At 55.5% G+C, this 12,533-nt stretch overlaps 25 non-coding genes across 25 annotated transcripts; 6 read left to right on the forward strand and 19 right to left on the reverse strand.

The window, feature by feature from the left end:
• Positions 1-573: 573 nt before the first annotated feature.
• Trnag-gcc (transfer RNA glycine (anticodon GCC)) lies at positions 574-644 on the reverse strand. The gene has a single exon. It is a non-coding gene; the product is annotated as a tRNA-Gly (tRNA).
• Positions 645-975: 331 nt separating this feature from the next.
• Positions 976-1,047, forward strand: Trnag-ucc (transfer RNA glycine (anticodon UCC)). The gene has a single exon. It is a non-coding gene; the product is annotated as a tRNA-Gly (tRNA).
• Positions 1,048-1,483: 436 nt separating this feature from the next.
• On the reverse strand, positions 1,484-1,557 carry Trnai-aau (transfer RNA isoleucine (anticodon AAU)). Its single transcript has one exon. It is a non-coding gene; the product is annotated as a tRNA-Ile (tRNA).
• A 198-nt stretch (positions 1,558-1,755) lies between these two features.
• Trnae-uuc (transfer RNA glutamic acid (anticodon UUC)) lies at positions 1,756-1,827 on the reverse strand. The gene has a single exon. It is a non-coding gene; the product is annotated as a tRNA-Glu (tRNA).
• A 705-nt stretch (positions 1,828-2,532) lies between these two features.
• Trnag-gcc (transfer RNA glycine (anticodon GCC)) lies at positions 2,533-2,603 on the reverse strand. The gene has a single exon. It is a non-coding gene; the product is annotated as a tRNA-Gly (tRNA).
• Positions 2,604-2,934: 331 nt separating this feature from the next.
• Positions 2,935-3,006, forward strand: Trnag-ucc (transfer RNA glycine (anticodon UCC)). The gene has a single exon. It is a non-coding gene; the product is annotated as a tRNA-Gly (tRNA).
• A 436-nt stretch (positions 3,007-3,442) lies between these two features.
• Trnai-aau (transfer RNA isoleucine (anticodon AAU)) lies at positions 3,443-3,516 on the reverse strand. Its single transcript has one exon. It is a non-coding gene; the product is annotated as a tRNA-Ile (tRNA).
• A 198-nt stretch (positions 3,517-3,714) lies between these two features.
• Positions 3,715-3,786, reverse strand: Trnae-uuc (transfer RNA glutamic acid (anticodon UUC)). Its single transcript has one exon. It is a non-coding gene; the product is annotated as a tRNA-Glu (tRNA).
• A 705-nt stretch (positions 3,787-4,491) lies between these two features.
• Trnag-gcc (transfer RNA glycine (anticodon GCC)) lies at positions 4,492-4,562 on the reverse strand. The gene has a single exon. It is a non-coding gene; the product is annotated as a tRNA-Gly (tRNA).
• Positions 4,563-4,893: 331 nt separating this feature from the next.
• Positions 4,894-4,965, forward strand: Trnag-ucc (transfer RNA glycine (anticodon UCC)). The gene has a single exon. It is a non-coding gene; the product is annotated as a tRNA-Gly (tRNA).
• Positions 4,966-5,401: 436 nt separating this feature from the next.
• On the reverse strand, positions 5,402-5,475 carry Trnai-aau (transfer RNA isoleucine (anticodon AAU)). The gene has a single exon. It is a non-coding gene; the product is annotated as a tRNA-Ile (tRNA).
• A 198-nt stretch (positions 5,476-5,673) lies between these two features.
• Positions 5,674-5,745, reverse strand: Trnae-uuc (transfer RNA glutamic acid (anticodon UUC)). Its single transcript has one exon. It is a non-coding gene; the product is annotated as a tRNA-Glu (tRNA).
• Positions 5,746-6,450: 705 nt separating this feature from the next.
• Trnag-gcc (transfer RNA glycine (anticodon GCC)) lies at positions 6,451-6,521 on the reverse strand. The gene has a single exon. It is a non-coding gene; the product is annotated as a tRNA-Gly (tRNA).
• A 331-nt stretch (positions 6,522-6,852) lies between these two features.
• On the forward strand, positions 6,853-6,924 carry Trnag-ucc (transfer RNA glycine (anticodon UCC)). The gene has a single exon. It is a non-coding gene; the product is annotated as a tRNA-Gly (tRNA).
• Positions 6,925-7,360: 436 nt separating this feature from the next.
• Positions 7,361-7,434, reverse strand: Trnai-aau (transfer RNA isoleucine (anticodon AAU)). Its single transcript has one exon. It is a non-coding gene; the product is annotated as a tRNA-Ile (tRNA).
• Positions 7,435-7,632: 198 nt separating this feature from the next.
• On the reverse strand, positions 7,633-7,704 carry Trnae-uuc (transfer RNA glutamic acid (anticodon UUC)). The gene has a single exon. It is a non-coding gene; the product is annotated as a tRNA-Glu (tRNA).
• Positions 7,705-8,409: 705 nt separating this feature from the next.
• On the reverse strand, positions 8,410-8,480 carry Trnag-gcc (transfer RNA glycine (anticodon GCC)). Its single transcript has one exon. It is a non-coding gene; the product is annotated as a tRNA-Gly (tRNA).
• A 331-nt stretch (positions 8,481-8,811) lies between these two features.
• Trnag-ucc (transfer RNA glycine (anticodon UCC)) lies at positions 8,812-8,883 on the forward strand. Its single transcript has one exon. It is a non-coding gene; the product is annotated as a tRNA-Gly (tRNA).
• Positions 8,884-9,319: 436 nt separating this feature from the next.
• Trnai-aau (transfer RNA isoleucine (anticodon AAU)) lies at positions 9,320-9,393 on the reverse strand. Its single transcript has one exon. It is a non-coding gene; the product is annotated as a tRNA-Ile (tRNA).
• A 198-nt stretch (positions 9,394-9,591) lies between these two features.
• On the reverse strand, positions 9,592-9,663 carry Trnae-uuc (transfer RNA glutamic acid (anticodon UUC)). Its single transcript has one exon. It is a non-coding gene; the product is annotated as a tRNA-Glu (tRNA).
• A 705-nt stretch (positions 9,664-10,368) lies between these two features.
• On the reverse strand, positions 10,369-10,439 carry Trnag-gcc (transfer RNA glycine (anticodon GCC)). The gene has a single exon. It is a non-coding gene; the product is annotated as a tRNA-Gly (tRNA).
• A 331-nt stretch (positions 10,440-10,770) lies between these two features.
• Positions 10,771-10,842, forward strand: Trnag-ucc (transfer RNA glycine (anticodon UCC)). Its single transcript has one exon. It is a non-coding gene; the product is annotated as a tRNA-Gly (tRNA).
• Positions 10,843-11,278: 436 nt separating this feature from the next.
• Positions 11,279-11,352, reverse strand: Trnai-aau (transfer RNA isoleucine (anticodon AAU)). The gene has a single exon. It is a non-coding gene; the product is annotated as a tRNA-Ile (tRNA).
• Positions 11,353-11,550: 198 nt separating this feature from the next.
• On the reverse strand, positions 11,551-11,622 carry Trnae-uuc (transfer RNA glutamic acid (anticodon UUC)). The gene has a single exon. It is a non-coding gene; the product is annotated as a tRNA-Glu (tRNA).
• A 705-nt stretch (positions 11,623-12,327) lies between these two features.
• On the reverse strand, positions 12,328-12,398 carry Trnag-gcc (transfer RNA glycine (anticodon GCC)). Its single transcript has one exon. It is a non-coding gene; the product is annotated as a tRNA-Gly (tRNA).
• Positions 12,399-12,533: the final 135 nt, after the last annotated feature.

Consider the following 12,533-nt stretch of genomic DNA (forward strand, 5'->3'; position numbering starts at 1 on the left):
TTGGCTTCATGCTCTGCTGGGAGAAGAGGAAAAGGGAAGCTGTAAGTAGCAAAAGCAGGAAGTAAACATTTTCCCGCTGAAGCGTTGTGGATAACAAACAAGAAATACGTTGGGGCCCTAGCAACAGCACCACCCGCGGTCACAGGAAATTAAATCGAGGATCGAACTCACGACCTTAAGATTACGAGACCTAGGCGCTGCCTACTGCGCTACCGAGGCACCGGCGACCCGTACCCAATGTTGGACGCAGAGACACTGTACTTCCTGGATAACGTGTTCTATTTGCTACACGTGCATTGCCGGCCCTGTTGATTGCGGTGTTGCTGCAGCTTTTGCAGCGATAGGAAGCACTCCTTGACGTTGAAGTTCGGTGCCTCGGAGGCACCTGGACACAGCAACTTGCGAGTCGAGGCCGACGCTAGTCTGCAGAACATGATGCGATCGTCCTAGTGGGGACCCGAAAGTGCTGCGTTCTCGGTTCTTCTCAAGGGAATCCAGCTATACATTCTTATGGATCGTGCATGTCAAGCGCGCAAGCCACACTGCAGCATTATCGCGGGAAAAGCAAAATGATGCATCGGCCGGGAATCGAACCCGGGCCGCCCGCGTGGCAGGCGAGCATTCTACCACTGAACCACCGATGCTCGGGACAGTAGCAACTTCACGCTGCTTCCTCAGCAGATGTCTCAAGGGAAAGTGGGACTGCCGTAGCATCCTGTCGAGAAGATGCTGCAGACGCTGAACCCTGCACTGCACTGCTTAAAAACGCCGCCAGAACGCGGTCCTCTGCGTACTCTTGCGTCGCCGGCACCGACTCTTGCCAAAGGATGCGAAATGTGCGCGGATACGCTGTCCGAATGCGTCTGGATGTGCTCCCCTAGCCTACCTCGAAATGCGCCTGCCAGGTACCATCACCTTCGGCCGCTGCCGACAGGCGGGAAGCCGACACGGTGCGGCCCCGGGGCGCTCGCTTGTGCGGTGGTGGTGTAATGGTCAGCATAGCTGCCTTCCAAGCAGTTGATCCGGGTTCGATTCCCGGCCACCGCAGCAGGCTTTTAATTTCGCGTATGAGTACTTTTGCCACGCGCCCTTAAATTAATGTTTTTTTCTCCCTGTTACTCGCTGCACACCAGCCCCTAGTGTGTCTCGACTTGTCTCGACTTTGCTCGGCTGACGCGAGAGCTGACGCTCTCAAATCGGCCTATATCAAAACGACAAGCACGAGAAACGACTGAGAGAGGTAAGGGGAGGCGAGGCAATGGACACACAGCACGCCCCTTCATGTCACGGTGGCGTCTCCCTGACCGAATCGGGCTGAAGCTCCGAAAACAAAGGAGAAAGGAACAGAGGAAGTAAAACTGCCAACAGTACCCTGTGTTCGGATGCGCTCACGCGCCCGAGTACTGGCAAGGGTGATGATCTTTTGGTGATCACACTGGCCAGCTGAAATCGGCGCTGCCTTTTCGTAGTTGTAAAAGCGAAGTGGCCCGTGGGGGGATCGAACCCACGACCTTCGCGTTATTAGCACGACGCTCTAACCAACTGAGCTAACAGGCCTCGACAGATTCAGTTGCTCAGCCCTACGCTGGAAACGTGTGGCATGAAGCCATACACCATTTCTATGGCCGTCGAGTGTCTGCTTCCCTCCTCTATATTCTGCTGACTGTCACGAAACAGTAGCTATATTGCGAGCAGGACGGGAAACGGCAGCTCGCACAGCTCAAACTTGTCACGATTCGTGTGGAAAAAATTCCGTTCCGGTACCGGGAATCGAACCCGGGCCTCCTGGGTGAAAGCCAGGTATCCTAGCCACTAGACCACACCGGATGTGGGCGTTCCTTCGACGGCTCGGACGGTCGCTTGTCGCATTTCGTGCCGAGTCCCGCGTCGGCGCCCTTTTCTCTTTGCGAGCATACTGACTGGCAAGGCGAGCACCTCAAACGTCTCAGAGCAATGCTTTTGGCTTCATGCTCTGCTGGGAGAAGAGGAAAAGGGAAGCTGTAAGTAGCAAAAGCAGGAAGTAAACATTTTCCCGCTGAAGCGTTGTGGATAACAAACAAGAAATACGTTGGGGCCCTAGCAACAGCACCACCCGCGGTCACAGGAAATTAAATCGAGGATCGAACTCACGACCTTAAGATTACGAGACCTAGGCGCTGCCTACTGCGCTACCGAGGCACCGGCGACCCGTACCCAATGTTGGACGCAGAGACACTGTACTTCCTGGATAACGTGTTCTATTTGCTACACGTGCATTGCCGGCCCTGTTGATTGCGGTGTTGCTGCAGCTTTTGCAGCGATAGGAAGCACTCCTTGACGTTGAAGTTCGGTGCCTCGGAGGCACCTGGACACAGCAACTTGCGAGTCGAGGCCGACGCTAGTCTGCAGAACATGATGCGATCGTCCTAGTGGGGACCCGAAAGTGCTGCGTTCTCGGTTCTTCTCAAGGGAATCCAGCTATACATTCTTATGGATCGTGCATGTCAAGCGCGCAAGCCACACTGCAGCATTATCGCGGGAAAAGCAAAATGATGCATCGGCCGGGAATCGAACCCGGGCCGCCCGCGTGGCAGGCGAGCATTCTACCACTGAACCACCGATGCTCGGGACAGTAGCAACTTCACGCTGCTTCCTCAGCAGATGTCTCAAGGGAAAGTGGGACTGCCGTAGCATCCTGTCGAGAAGATGCTGCAGACGCTGAACCCTGCACTGCACTGCTTAAAAACGCCGCCAGAACGCGGTCCTCTGCGTACTCTTGCGTCGCCGGCACCGACTCTTGCCAAAGGATGCGAAATGTGCGCGGATACGCTGTCCGAATGCGTCTGGATGTGCTCCCCTAGCCTACCTCGAAATGCGCCTGCCAGGTACCATCACCTTCGGCCGCTGCCGACAGGCGGGAAGCCGACACGGTGCGGCCCCGGGGCGCTCGCTTGTGCGGTGGTGGTGTAATGGTCAGCATAGCTGCCTTCCAAGCAGTTGATCCGGGTTCGATTCCCGGCCACCGCAGCAGGCTTTTAATTTCGCGTATGAGTACTTTTGCCACGCGCCCTTAAATTAATGTTTTTTTCTCCCTGTTACTCGCTGCACACCAGCCCCTAGTGTGTCTCGACTTGTCTCGACTTTGCTCGGCTGACGCGAGAGCTGACGCTCTCAAATCGGCCTATATCAAAACGACAAGCACGAGAAACGACTGAGAGAGGTAAGGGGAGGCGAGGCAATGGACACACAGCACGCCCCTTCATGTCACGGTGGCGTCTCCCTGACCGAATCGGGCTGAAGCTCCGAAAACAAAGGAGAAAGGAACAGAGGAAGTAAAACTGCCAACAGTACCCTGTGTTCGGATGCGCTCACGCGCCCGAGTACTGGCAAGGGTGATGATCTTTTGGTGATCACACTGGCCAGCTGAAATCGGCGCTGCCTTTTCGTAGTTGTAAAAGCGAAGTGGCCCGTGGGGGGATCGAACCCACGACCTTCGCGTTATTAGCACGACGCTCTAACCAACTGAGCTAACAGGCCTCGACAGATTCAGTTGCTCAGCCCTACGCTGGAAACGTGTGGCATGAAGCCATACACCATTTCTATGGCCGTCGAGTGTCTGCTTCCCTCCTCTATATTCTGCTGACTGTCACGAAACAGTAGCTATATTGCGAGCAGGACGGGAAACGGCAGCTCGCACAGCTCAAACTTGTCACGATTCGTGTGGAAAAAATTCCGTTCCGGTACCGGGAATCGAACCCGGGCCTCCTGGGTGAAAGCCAGGTATCCTAGCCACTAGACCACACCGGATGTAGGCGTTCCTTCGACGGCTCGGACGGTCGCTTGTCGCATTTCGTGCCGAGTCCCGCGTCGGCGCCCTTTTCTCTTTGCGAGCATACTGACTGGCAAGGCGAGCACCTCAAACGTCTCAGAGCAATGCTTTTGGCTTCATGCTCTGCTGGGAGAAGAGGAAAAGGGAAGCTGTAAGTAGCAAAAGCAGGAAGTAAACATTTTCCCGCTGAAGCGTTGTGGATAACAAACAAGAAATACGTTGGGGCCCTAGCAACAGCACCACCCGCGGTCACAGGAAATTAAATCGAGGATCGAACTCACGACCTTAAGATTACGAGACCTAGGCGCTGCCTACTGCGCTACCGAGGCACCGGCGACCCGTACCCAATGTTGGACGCAGAGACACTGTACTTCCTGGATAACGTGTTCTATTTGCTACACGTGCATTGCCGGCCCTGTTGATTGCGGTGTTGCTGCAGCTTTTGCAGCGATAGGAAGCACTCCTTGACGTTGAAGTTCGGTGCCTCGGAGGCACCTGGACACAGCAACTTGCGAGTCGAGGCCGACGCTAGTCTGCAGAACATGATGCGATCGTCCTAGTGGGGACCCGAAAGTGCTGCGTTCTCGGTTCTTCTCAAGGGAATCCAGCTATACATTCTTATGGATCGTGCATGTCAAGCGCGCAAGCCACACTGCAGCATTATCGCGGGAAAAGCAAAATGATGCATCGGCCGGGAATCGAACCCGGGCCGCCCGCGTGGCAGGCGAGCATTCTACCACTGAACCACCGATGCTCGGGACAGTAGCAACTTCACGCTGCTTCCTCAGCAGATGTCTCAAGGGAAAGTGGGACTGCCGTAGCATCCTGTCGAGAAGATGCTGCAGACGCTGAACCCTGCACTGCACTGCTTAAAAACGCCGCCAGAACGCGGTCCTCTGCGTACTCTTGCGTCGCCGGCACCGACTCTTGCCAAAGGATGCGAAATGTGCGCGGATACGCTGTCCGAATGCGTCTGGATGTGCTCCCCTAGCCTACCTCGAAATGCGCCTGCCAGGTACCATCACCTTCGGCCGCTGCCGACAGGCGGGAAGCCGACACGGTGCGGCCCCGGGGCGCTCGCTTGTGCGGTGGTGGTGTAATGGTCAGCATAGCTGCCTTCCAAGCAGTTGATCCGGGTTCGATTCCCGGCCACCACAGCAGGCTTTTAATTTCGCGTATGAGTACTTTTGCCACGCGCCCTTAAATTAATGTTTTTTTCTCCCTGTTACTCGCTGCACACCAGCCCCTAGTGTGTCTCGACTTGTCTCGACTTTGCTCGGCTGACGCGAGAGCTGACGCTCTCAAATCGGCCTATATCAAAACGACAAGCACGAGAAACGACTGAGAGAGGTAAGGGGAGGCGAGGCAATGGACACACAGCACGCCCCTTCATGTCACGGTGGCGTCTCCCTGACCGAATCGGGCTGAAGCTCCGAAAACAAAGGAGAAAGGAACAGAGGAAGTAAAACTGCCAACAGTACCCTGTGTTCGGATGCGCTCACGCGCCCGAGTACTGGCAAGGGTGATGATCTTTTGGTGATCACACTGGCCAGCTGAAATCGGCGCTGCCTTTTCGTAGTTGTAAAAGCGAAGTGGCCCGTGGGGGGATCGAACCCACGACCTTCGCGTTATTAGCACGACGCTCTAACCAACTGAGCTAACAGGCCTCGACAGATTCAGTTGCTCAGCCCTACGCTGGAAACGTGTGGCATGAAGCCATACACCATTTCTATGGCCGTCGAGTGTCTGCTTCCCTCCTCTATATTCTGCTGACTGTCACGAAACAGTAGCTATATTGCGAGCAGGACGGGAAACGGCAGCTCGCACAGCTCAAACTTGTCACGATTCGTGTGGAAAAAATTCCGTTCCGGTACCGGGAATCGAACCCGGGCCTCCTGGGTGAAAGCCAGGTATCCTAGCCACTAGACCACACCGGATGTGGGCGTTCCTTCGACGGCTCGGACGGTCGCTTGTCGCATTTCGTGCCGAGTCCCGCGTCGGCGCCCTTTTCTCTTTGCGAGCATACTGACTGGCAAGGCGAGCACCTCAAACGTCTCAGAGCAATGCTTTTGGCTTCATGCTCTGCTGGGAGAAGAGGAAAAGGGAAGCTGTAAGTAGCAAAAGCAGGAAGTAAACATTTTCCCGCTGAAGCGTTGTGGATAACAAACAAGAAATACGTTGGGGCCCTAGCAACAGCACCACCCGCGGTCACAGGAAATTAAATCGAGGATCGAACTCACGACCTTAAGATTACGAGACCTAGGCGCTGCCTACTGCGCTACCGAGGCACCGGCGACCCGTACCCAATGTTGGACGCAGAGACACTGTACTTCCTGGATAACGTGTTCTATTTGCTACACGTGCATTGCCGGCCCTGTTGATTGCGGTGTTGCTGCAGCTTTTGCAGCGATAGGAAGCACTCCTTGACGTTGAAGTTCGGTGCCTCGGAGGCACCTGGACACAGCAACTTGCGAGTCGAGGCCGACGCTAGTCTGCAGAACATGATGCGATCGTCCTAGTGGGGACCCGAAAGTGCTGCGTTCTCGGTTCTTCTCAAGGGAATCCAGCTATACATTCTTATGGATCGTGCATGTCAAGCGCGCAAGCCACACTGCAGCATTATCGCGGGAAAAGCAAAATGATGCATCGGCCGGGAATCGAACCCGGGCCGCCCGCGTGGCAGGCGAGCATTCTACCACTGAACCACCGATGCTCGGGACAGTAGCAACTTCACGCTGCTTCCTCAGCAGATGTCTCAAGGGAAAGTGGGACTGCCGTAGCATCCTGTCGAGAAGATGCTGCAGACGCTGAACCCTGCACTGCACTGCTTAAAAACGCCGCCAGAACGCGGTCCTCTGCGTACTCTTGCGTCGCCGGCACCGACTCTTGCCAAAGGATGCGAAATGTGCGCGGATACGCTGTCCGAATGCGTCTGGATGTGCTCCCCTAGCCTACCTCGAAATGCGCCTGCCAGGTACCATCACCTTCGGCCGCTGCCGACAGGCGGGAAGCCGACACGGTGCGGCCCCGGGGCGCTCGCTTGTGCGGTGGTGGTGTAATGGTCAGCATAGCTGCCTTCCAAGCAGTTGATCCGGGTTCGATTCCCGGCCACCACAGCAGGCTTTTAATTTCGCGTATGAGTACTTTTGCCACGCGCCCTTAAATTAATGTTTTTTTCTCCCTGTTACTCGCTGCACACCAGCCCCTAGTGTGTCTCGACTTGTCTCGACTTTGCTCGGCTGACGCGAGAGCTGACGCTCTCAAATCGGCCTATATCAAAACGACAAGCACGAGAAACGACTGAGAGAGGTAAGGGGAGGCGAGGCAATGGACACACAGCACGCCCCTTCATGTCACGGTGGCGTCTCCCTGACCGAATCGGGCTGAAGCTCCGAAAACAAAGGAGAAAGGAACAGAGGAAGTAAAACTGCCAACAGTACCCTGTGTTCGGATGCGCTCACGCGCCCGAGTACTGGCAAGGGTGATGATCTTTTGGTGATCACACTGGCCAGCTGAAATCGGCGCTGCCTTTTCGTAGTTGTAAAAGCGAAGTGGCCCGTGGGGGGATCGAACCCACGACCTTCGCGTTATTAGCACGACGCTCTAACCAACTGAGCTAACAGGCCTCGACAGATTCAGTTGCTCAGCCCTACGCTGGAAACGTGTGGCATGAAGCCATACACCATTTCTATGGCCGTCGAGTGTCTGCTTCCCTCCTCTATATTCTGCTGACTGTCACGAAACAGTAGCTATATTGCGAGCAGGACGGGAAACGGCAGCTCGCACAGCTCAAACTTGTCACGATTCGTGTGGAAAAAATTCCGTTCCGGTACCGGGAATCGAACCCGGGCCTCCTGGGTGAAAGCCAGGTATCCTAGCCACTAGACCACACCGGATGTGGGCGTTCCTTCGACGGCTCGGACGGTCGCTTGTCGCATTTCGTGCCGAGTCCCGCGTCGGCGCCCTTTTCTCTTTGCGAGCATACTGACTGGCAAGGCGAGCACCTCAAACGTCTCAGAGCAATGCTTTTGGCTTCATGCTCTGCTGGGAGAAGAGGAAAAGGGAAGCTGTAAGTAGCAAAAGCAGGAAGTAAACATTTTCCCGCTGAAGCGTTGTGGATAACAAACAAGAAATACGTTGGGGCCCTAGCAACAGCACCACCCGCGGTCACAGGAAATTAAATCGAGGATCGAACTCACGACCTTAAGATTACGAGACCTAGGCGCTGCCTACTGCGCTACCGAGGCACCGGCGACCCGTACCCAATGTTGGACGCAGAGACACTGTACTTCCTGGATAACGTGTTCTATTTGCTACACGTGCATTGCCGGCCCTGTTGATTGCGGTGTTGCTGCAGCTTTTGCAGCGATAGGAAGCACTCCTTGACGTTGAAGTTCGGTGCCTCGGAGGCACCTGGACACAGCAACTTGCGAGTCGAGGCCGACGCTAGTCTGCAGAACATGATGCGATCGTCCTAGTGGGGACCCGAAAGTGCTGCGTTCTCGGTTCTTCTCAAGGGAATCCAGCTATACATTCTTATGGATCGTGCATGTCAAGCGCGCAAGCCACACTGCAGCATTATCGCGGGAAAAGCAAAATGATGCATCGGCCGGGAATCGAACCCGGGCCGCCCGCGTGGCAGGCGAGCATTCTACCACTGAACCACCGATGCTCGGGACAGTAGCAACTTCACGCTGCTTCCTCAGCAGATGTCTCAAGGGAAAGTGGGACTGCCGTAGCATCCTGTCGAGAAGATGCTGCAGACGCTGAACCCTGCACTGCACTGCTTAAAAACGCCGCCAGAACGCGGTCCTCTGCGTACTCTTGCGTCGCCGGCACCGACTCTTGCCAAAGGATGCGAAATGTGCGCGGATACGCTGTCCGAATGCGTCTGGATGTGCTCCCCTAGCCTACCTCGAAATGCGCCTGCCAGGTACCATCACCTTCGGCCGCTGCCGACAGGCGGGAAGCCGACACGGTGCGGCCCCGGGGCGCTCGCTTGTGCGGTGGTGGTGTAATGGTCAGCATAGCTGCCTTCCAAGCAGTTGATCCGGGTTCGATTCCCGGCCACCACAGCAGGCTTTTAATTTCGCGTATGAGTACTTTTGCCACGCGCCCTTAAATTAATGTTTTTTTCTCCCTGTTACTCGCTGCACACCAGCCCCTAGTGTGTCTCGACTTGTCTCGACTTTGCTCGGCTGACGCGAGAGCTGACGCTCTCAAATCGGCCTATATCAAAACGACAAGCACGAGAAACGACTGAGAGAGGTAAGGGGAGGCGAGGCAATGGACACACAGCACGCCCCTTCATGTCACGGTGGCGTCTCCCTGACCGAATCGGGCTGAAGCTCCGAAAACAAAGGAGAAAGGAACAGAGGAAGTAAAACTGCCAACAGTACCCTGTGTTCGGATGCGCTCACGCGCCCGAGTACTGGCAAGGGTGATGATCTTTTGGTGATCACACTGGCCAGCTGAAATCGGCGCTGCCTTTTCGTAGTTGTAAAAGCGAAGTGGCCCGTGGGGGGATCGAACCCACGACCTTCGCGTTATTAGCACGACGCTCTAACCAACTGAGCTAACAGGCCTCGACAGATTCAGTTGCTCAGCCCTACGCTGGAAACGTGTGGCATGAAGCCATACACCATTTCTATGGCCGTCGAGTGTCTGCTTCCCTCCTCTATATTCTGCTGACTGTCACGAAACAGTAGCTATATTGCGAGCAGGACGGGAAACGGCAGCTCGCACAGCTCAAACTTGTCACGATTCGTGTGGAAAAAATTCCGTTCCGGTACCGGGAATCGAACCCGGGCCTCCTGGGTGAAAGCCAGGTATCCTAGCCACTAGACCACACCGGATGTGGGCGTTCCTTCGACGGCTCGGACGGTCGCTTGTCGCATTTCGTGCCGAGTCCCGCGTCGGCGCCCTTTTCTCTTTGCGAGCATACTGACTGGCAAGGCGAGCACCTCAAACGTCTCAGAGCAATGCTTTTGGCTTCATGCTCTGCTGGGAGAAGAGGAAAAGGGAAGCTGTAAGTAGCAAAAGCAGGAAGTAAACATTTTCCCGCTGAAGCGTTGTGGATAACAAACAAGAAATACGTTGGGGCCCTAGCAACAGCACCACCCGCGGTCACAGGAAATTAAATCGAGGATCGAACTCACGACCTTAAGATTACGAGACCTAGGCGCTGCCTACTGCGCTACCGAGGCACCGGCGACCCGTACCCAATGTTGGACGCAGAGACACTGTACTTCCTGGATAACGTGTTCTATTTGCTACACGTGCATTGCCGGCCCTGTTGATTGCGGTGTTGCTGCAGCTTTTGCAGCGATAGGAAGCACTCCTTGACGTTGAAGTTCGGTGCCTCGGAGGCACCTGGACACAGCAACTTGCGAGTCGAGGCCGACGCTAGTCTGCAGAACATGATGCGATCGTCCTAGTGGGGACCCGAAAGTGCTGCGTTCTCGGTTCTTCTCAAGGGAATCCAGCTATACATTCTTATGGATCGTGCATGTCAAGCGCGCAAGCCACACTGCAGCATTATCGCGGGAAAAGCAAAATGATGCACCGGCCGGGAATCGAACCCGGGCCGCCCGCGTGGCAGGCGAGCATTCTACCACTGAACCACCGATGCTCGGGACAGTAGCAACTTCACGCTGCTTCCTGAGCAGATGTCTCAAGGGAAAGTGGGACTGCCGTAGCATCCTGTCGAGAAGATGCTGCAGACGCTGAACCCTGCACTGCACTGCTTAAAAACGCCGCCAGAACGCGGTCCTCTGCGTACTCTTGCGTCGCCGGCACCGACTCTTGCCAAAGGATGCGAAATGTGCGCGGATACGCTGTCCGAATGCGTCTGGATGTGCTCCCCTAGCCTACCTCGAAATGCGCCTGCCAGGTACCATCACCTTCGGCCGCTGCCGACAGGCGGGAAGCCGACACGGTGCGGCGCCGGGGCGCTCGCTTGTGCGGTGGTGGTGTAATGGTCAGCATAGTTGCCTTCCAAGCAGTTGATCCGGGTTCGATTCCCGGCCACCGCAGCAGGCTTTTAATTTCGCGTATGAGTACTTTTGCCACGCGCCCTTAAATTAATGTTTTTTTCTCCCTGTTACTCGCTGCACACCAGCCCCTAGTGTGTCTCGACTTGTCTCGACTTTGCTCGGCTGACGCGAGAGCTGACGCTCTCAAATCGGCCTATATCAAAACGACAAGCACGAGAAACGACTGAGAGAGGTAAGGGGAGGCGAGGCAATGGACACACAGCACGCCCCTTCATGTCACGGTGGCGTCTCCCTGACCGAATCGGGCTGAAGCTCCGAAAACAAAGGAGAAAGGAACAGAGGAAGTAAAACTGCCAACAGTACCCTGTGTTCGGATGCGCTCACGCGCCCGAGTACTGGCAAGGGTGATGATCTTTTGGTGATCACACTGGCCAGCTGAAATCGGCGCTGCCTTTTCGTAGTTGTAAAAGCGAAGTGGCCCGTGGGGGGATCGAACCCACGACCTTCGCGTTATTAGCACGACGCTCTAACCAACTGAGCTAACAGGCCTCGACAGATTCAGTTGCTCAGCCCTACGCTGGAAACGTGTGGCATGAAGCCATACACCATTTCTATGGCCGTCGAGTGTCTGCTTCCCTCCTCTATATTCTGCTGACTGTCACGAAACAGTAGCTATATTGCGAGCAGGACGGGAAACGGCAGCTCGCACAGCTCAAACTTGTCACGATTCGTGTGGAAAAAATTCCGTTCCGGTACCGGGAATCGAACCCGGGCCTCCTGGGTGAAAGCCAGGTATCCTAGCCACTAGACCACACCGGATGTGGGCGTTCCTTCGACGGCTCGGACGGTCGCTTGTCGCATTTCGTGCCGAGTCCCGCGTCGGCGCCCTTTTCTCTTTGCGAGCATACTGACTGGCAAGGCGAGCACCTCAAACGTCTCAGAGCAATGCTTTTGGCTTCATGCTCTGCTGGGAGAAGAGGAAAAGGGAAGCTGTAAGTAGCAAAAGCAGGAAGTAAACATTTTCCCGCTGAAGCGTTGTGGATAACAAACAAGAAATACGTTGGGGCCCTAGCAACAGCACCACCCGCGGTCACAGGAAATTAAATCGAGGATCGAACTCACGACCTTAAGATTACGAGACCTAGGCGCTGCCTACTGCGCTACCGAGGCACCGGCGACCCGTACCCAATGTTGGACGCAGAGACACTGTACTTCCTGGATAACGTGTTCTATTTGCTACACGTGCATTGCCGGCCCTGTTGATTGCGGTGTTGCTGCAGCTTTTGCAGCGATAGGAAGCACTCCTTGACGTTGAAGTTCGGTGCCTCGGAGGCACCTGGACACAGCAACTTGCGAGTCGAGGCCGACGCTAGTCTGCAGAACATGATGCGATCGTCCTAGTGGGGACCCGAAAGTGCTGCGTTCTCGGTTCTTCTCAAGGGAATCCAGCTATACATTCTTATGGATCGTGCATGTCAAGCGCGCAAGCCACACTGCAGCATTATCGCGGGAAAAGCAAAATGATGCACCGGCCGGGAATCGAACCCGGGCCGCCCGCGTGGCAGGCGAGCATTCTACCACTGAACCACCGATGCTCGGGACAGTAGCAACTTCACGCTGCTTCCTGAGCAGATGTCTCAAGGGAAAGTGGGACTGCCGTAGCATCCTGTCGAGAAGATGCTGCAGACGCTGAACCCTGCACTGCACTGCTTAAAAACGCCGCCAGAACG

The sequence above is a fragment of the Schistocerca gregaria genome, unplaced genomic scaffold (assembly GCF_023897955.1).
Source record: "Schistocerca gregaria isolate iqSchGreg1 unplaced genomic scaffold, iqSchGreg1.2 ptg000564l, whole genome shotgun sequence".
Classification (NCBI taxonomy): Eukaryota; Metazoa; Arthropoda; class Insecta; order Orthoptera; family Acrididae; genus Schistocerca; species Schistocerca gregaria.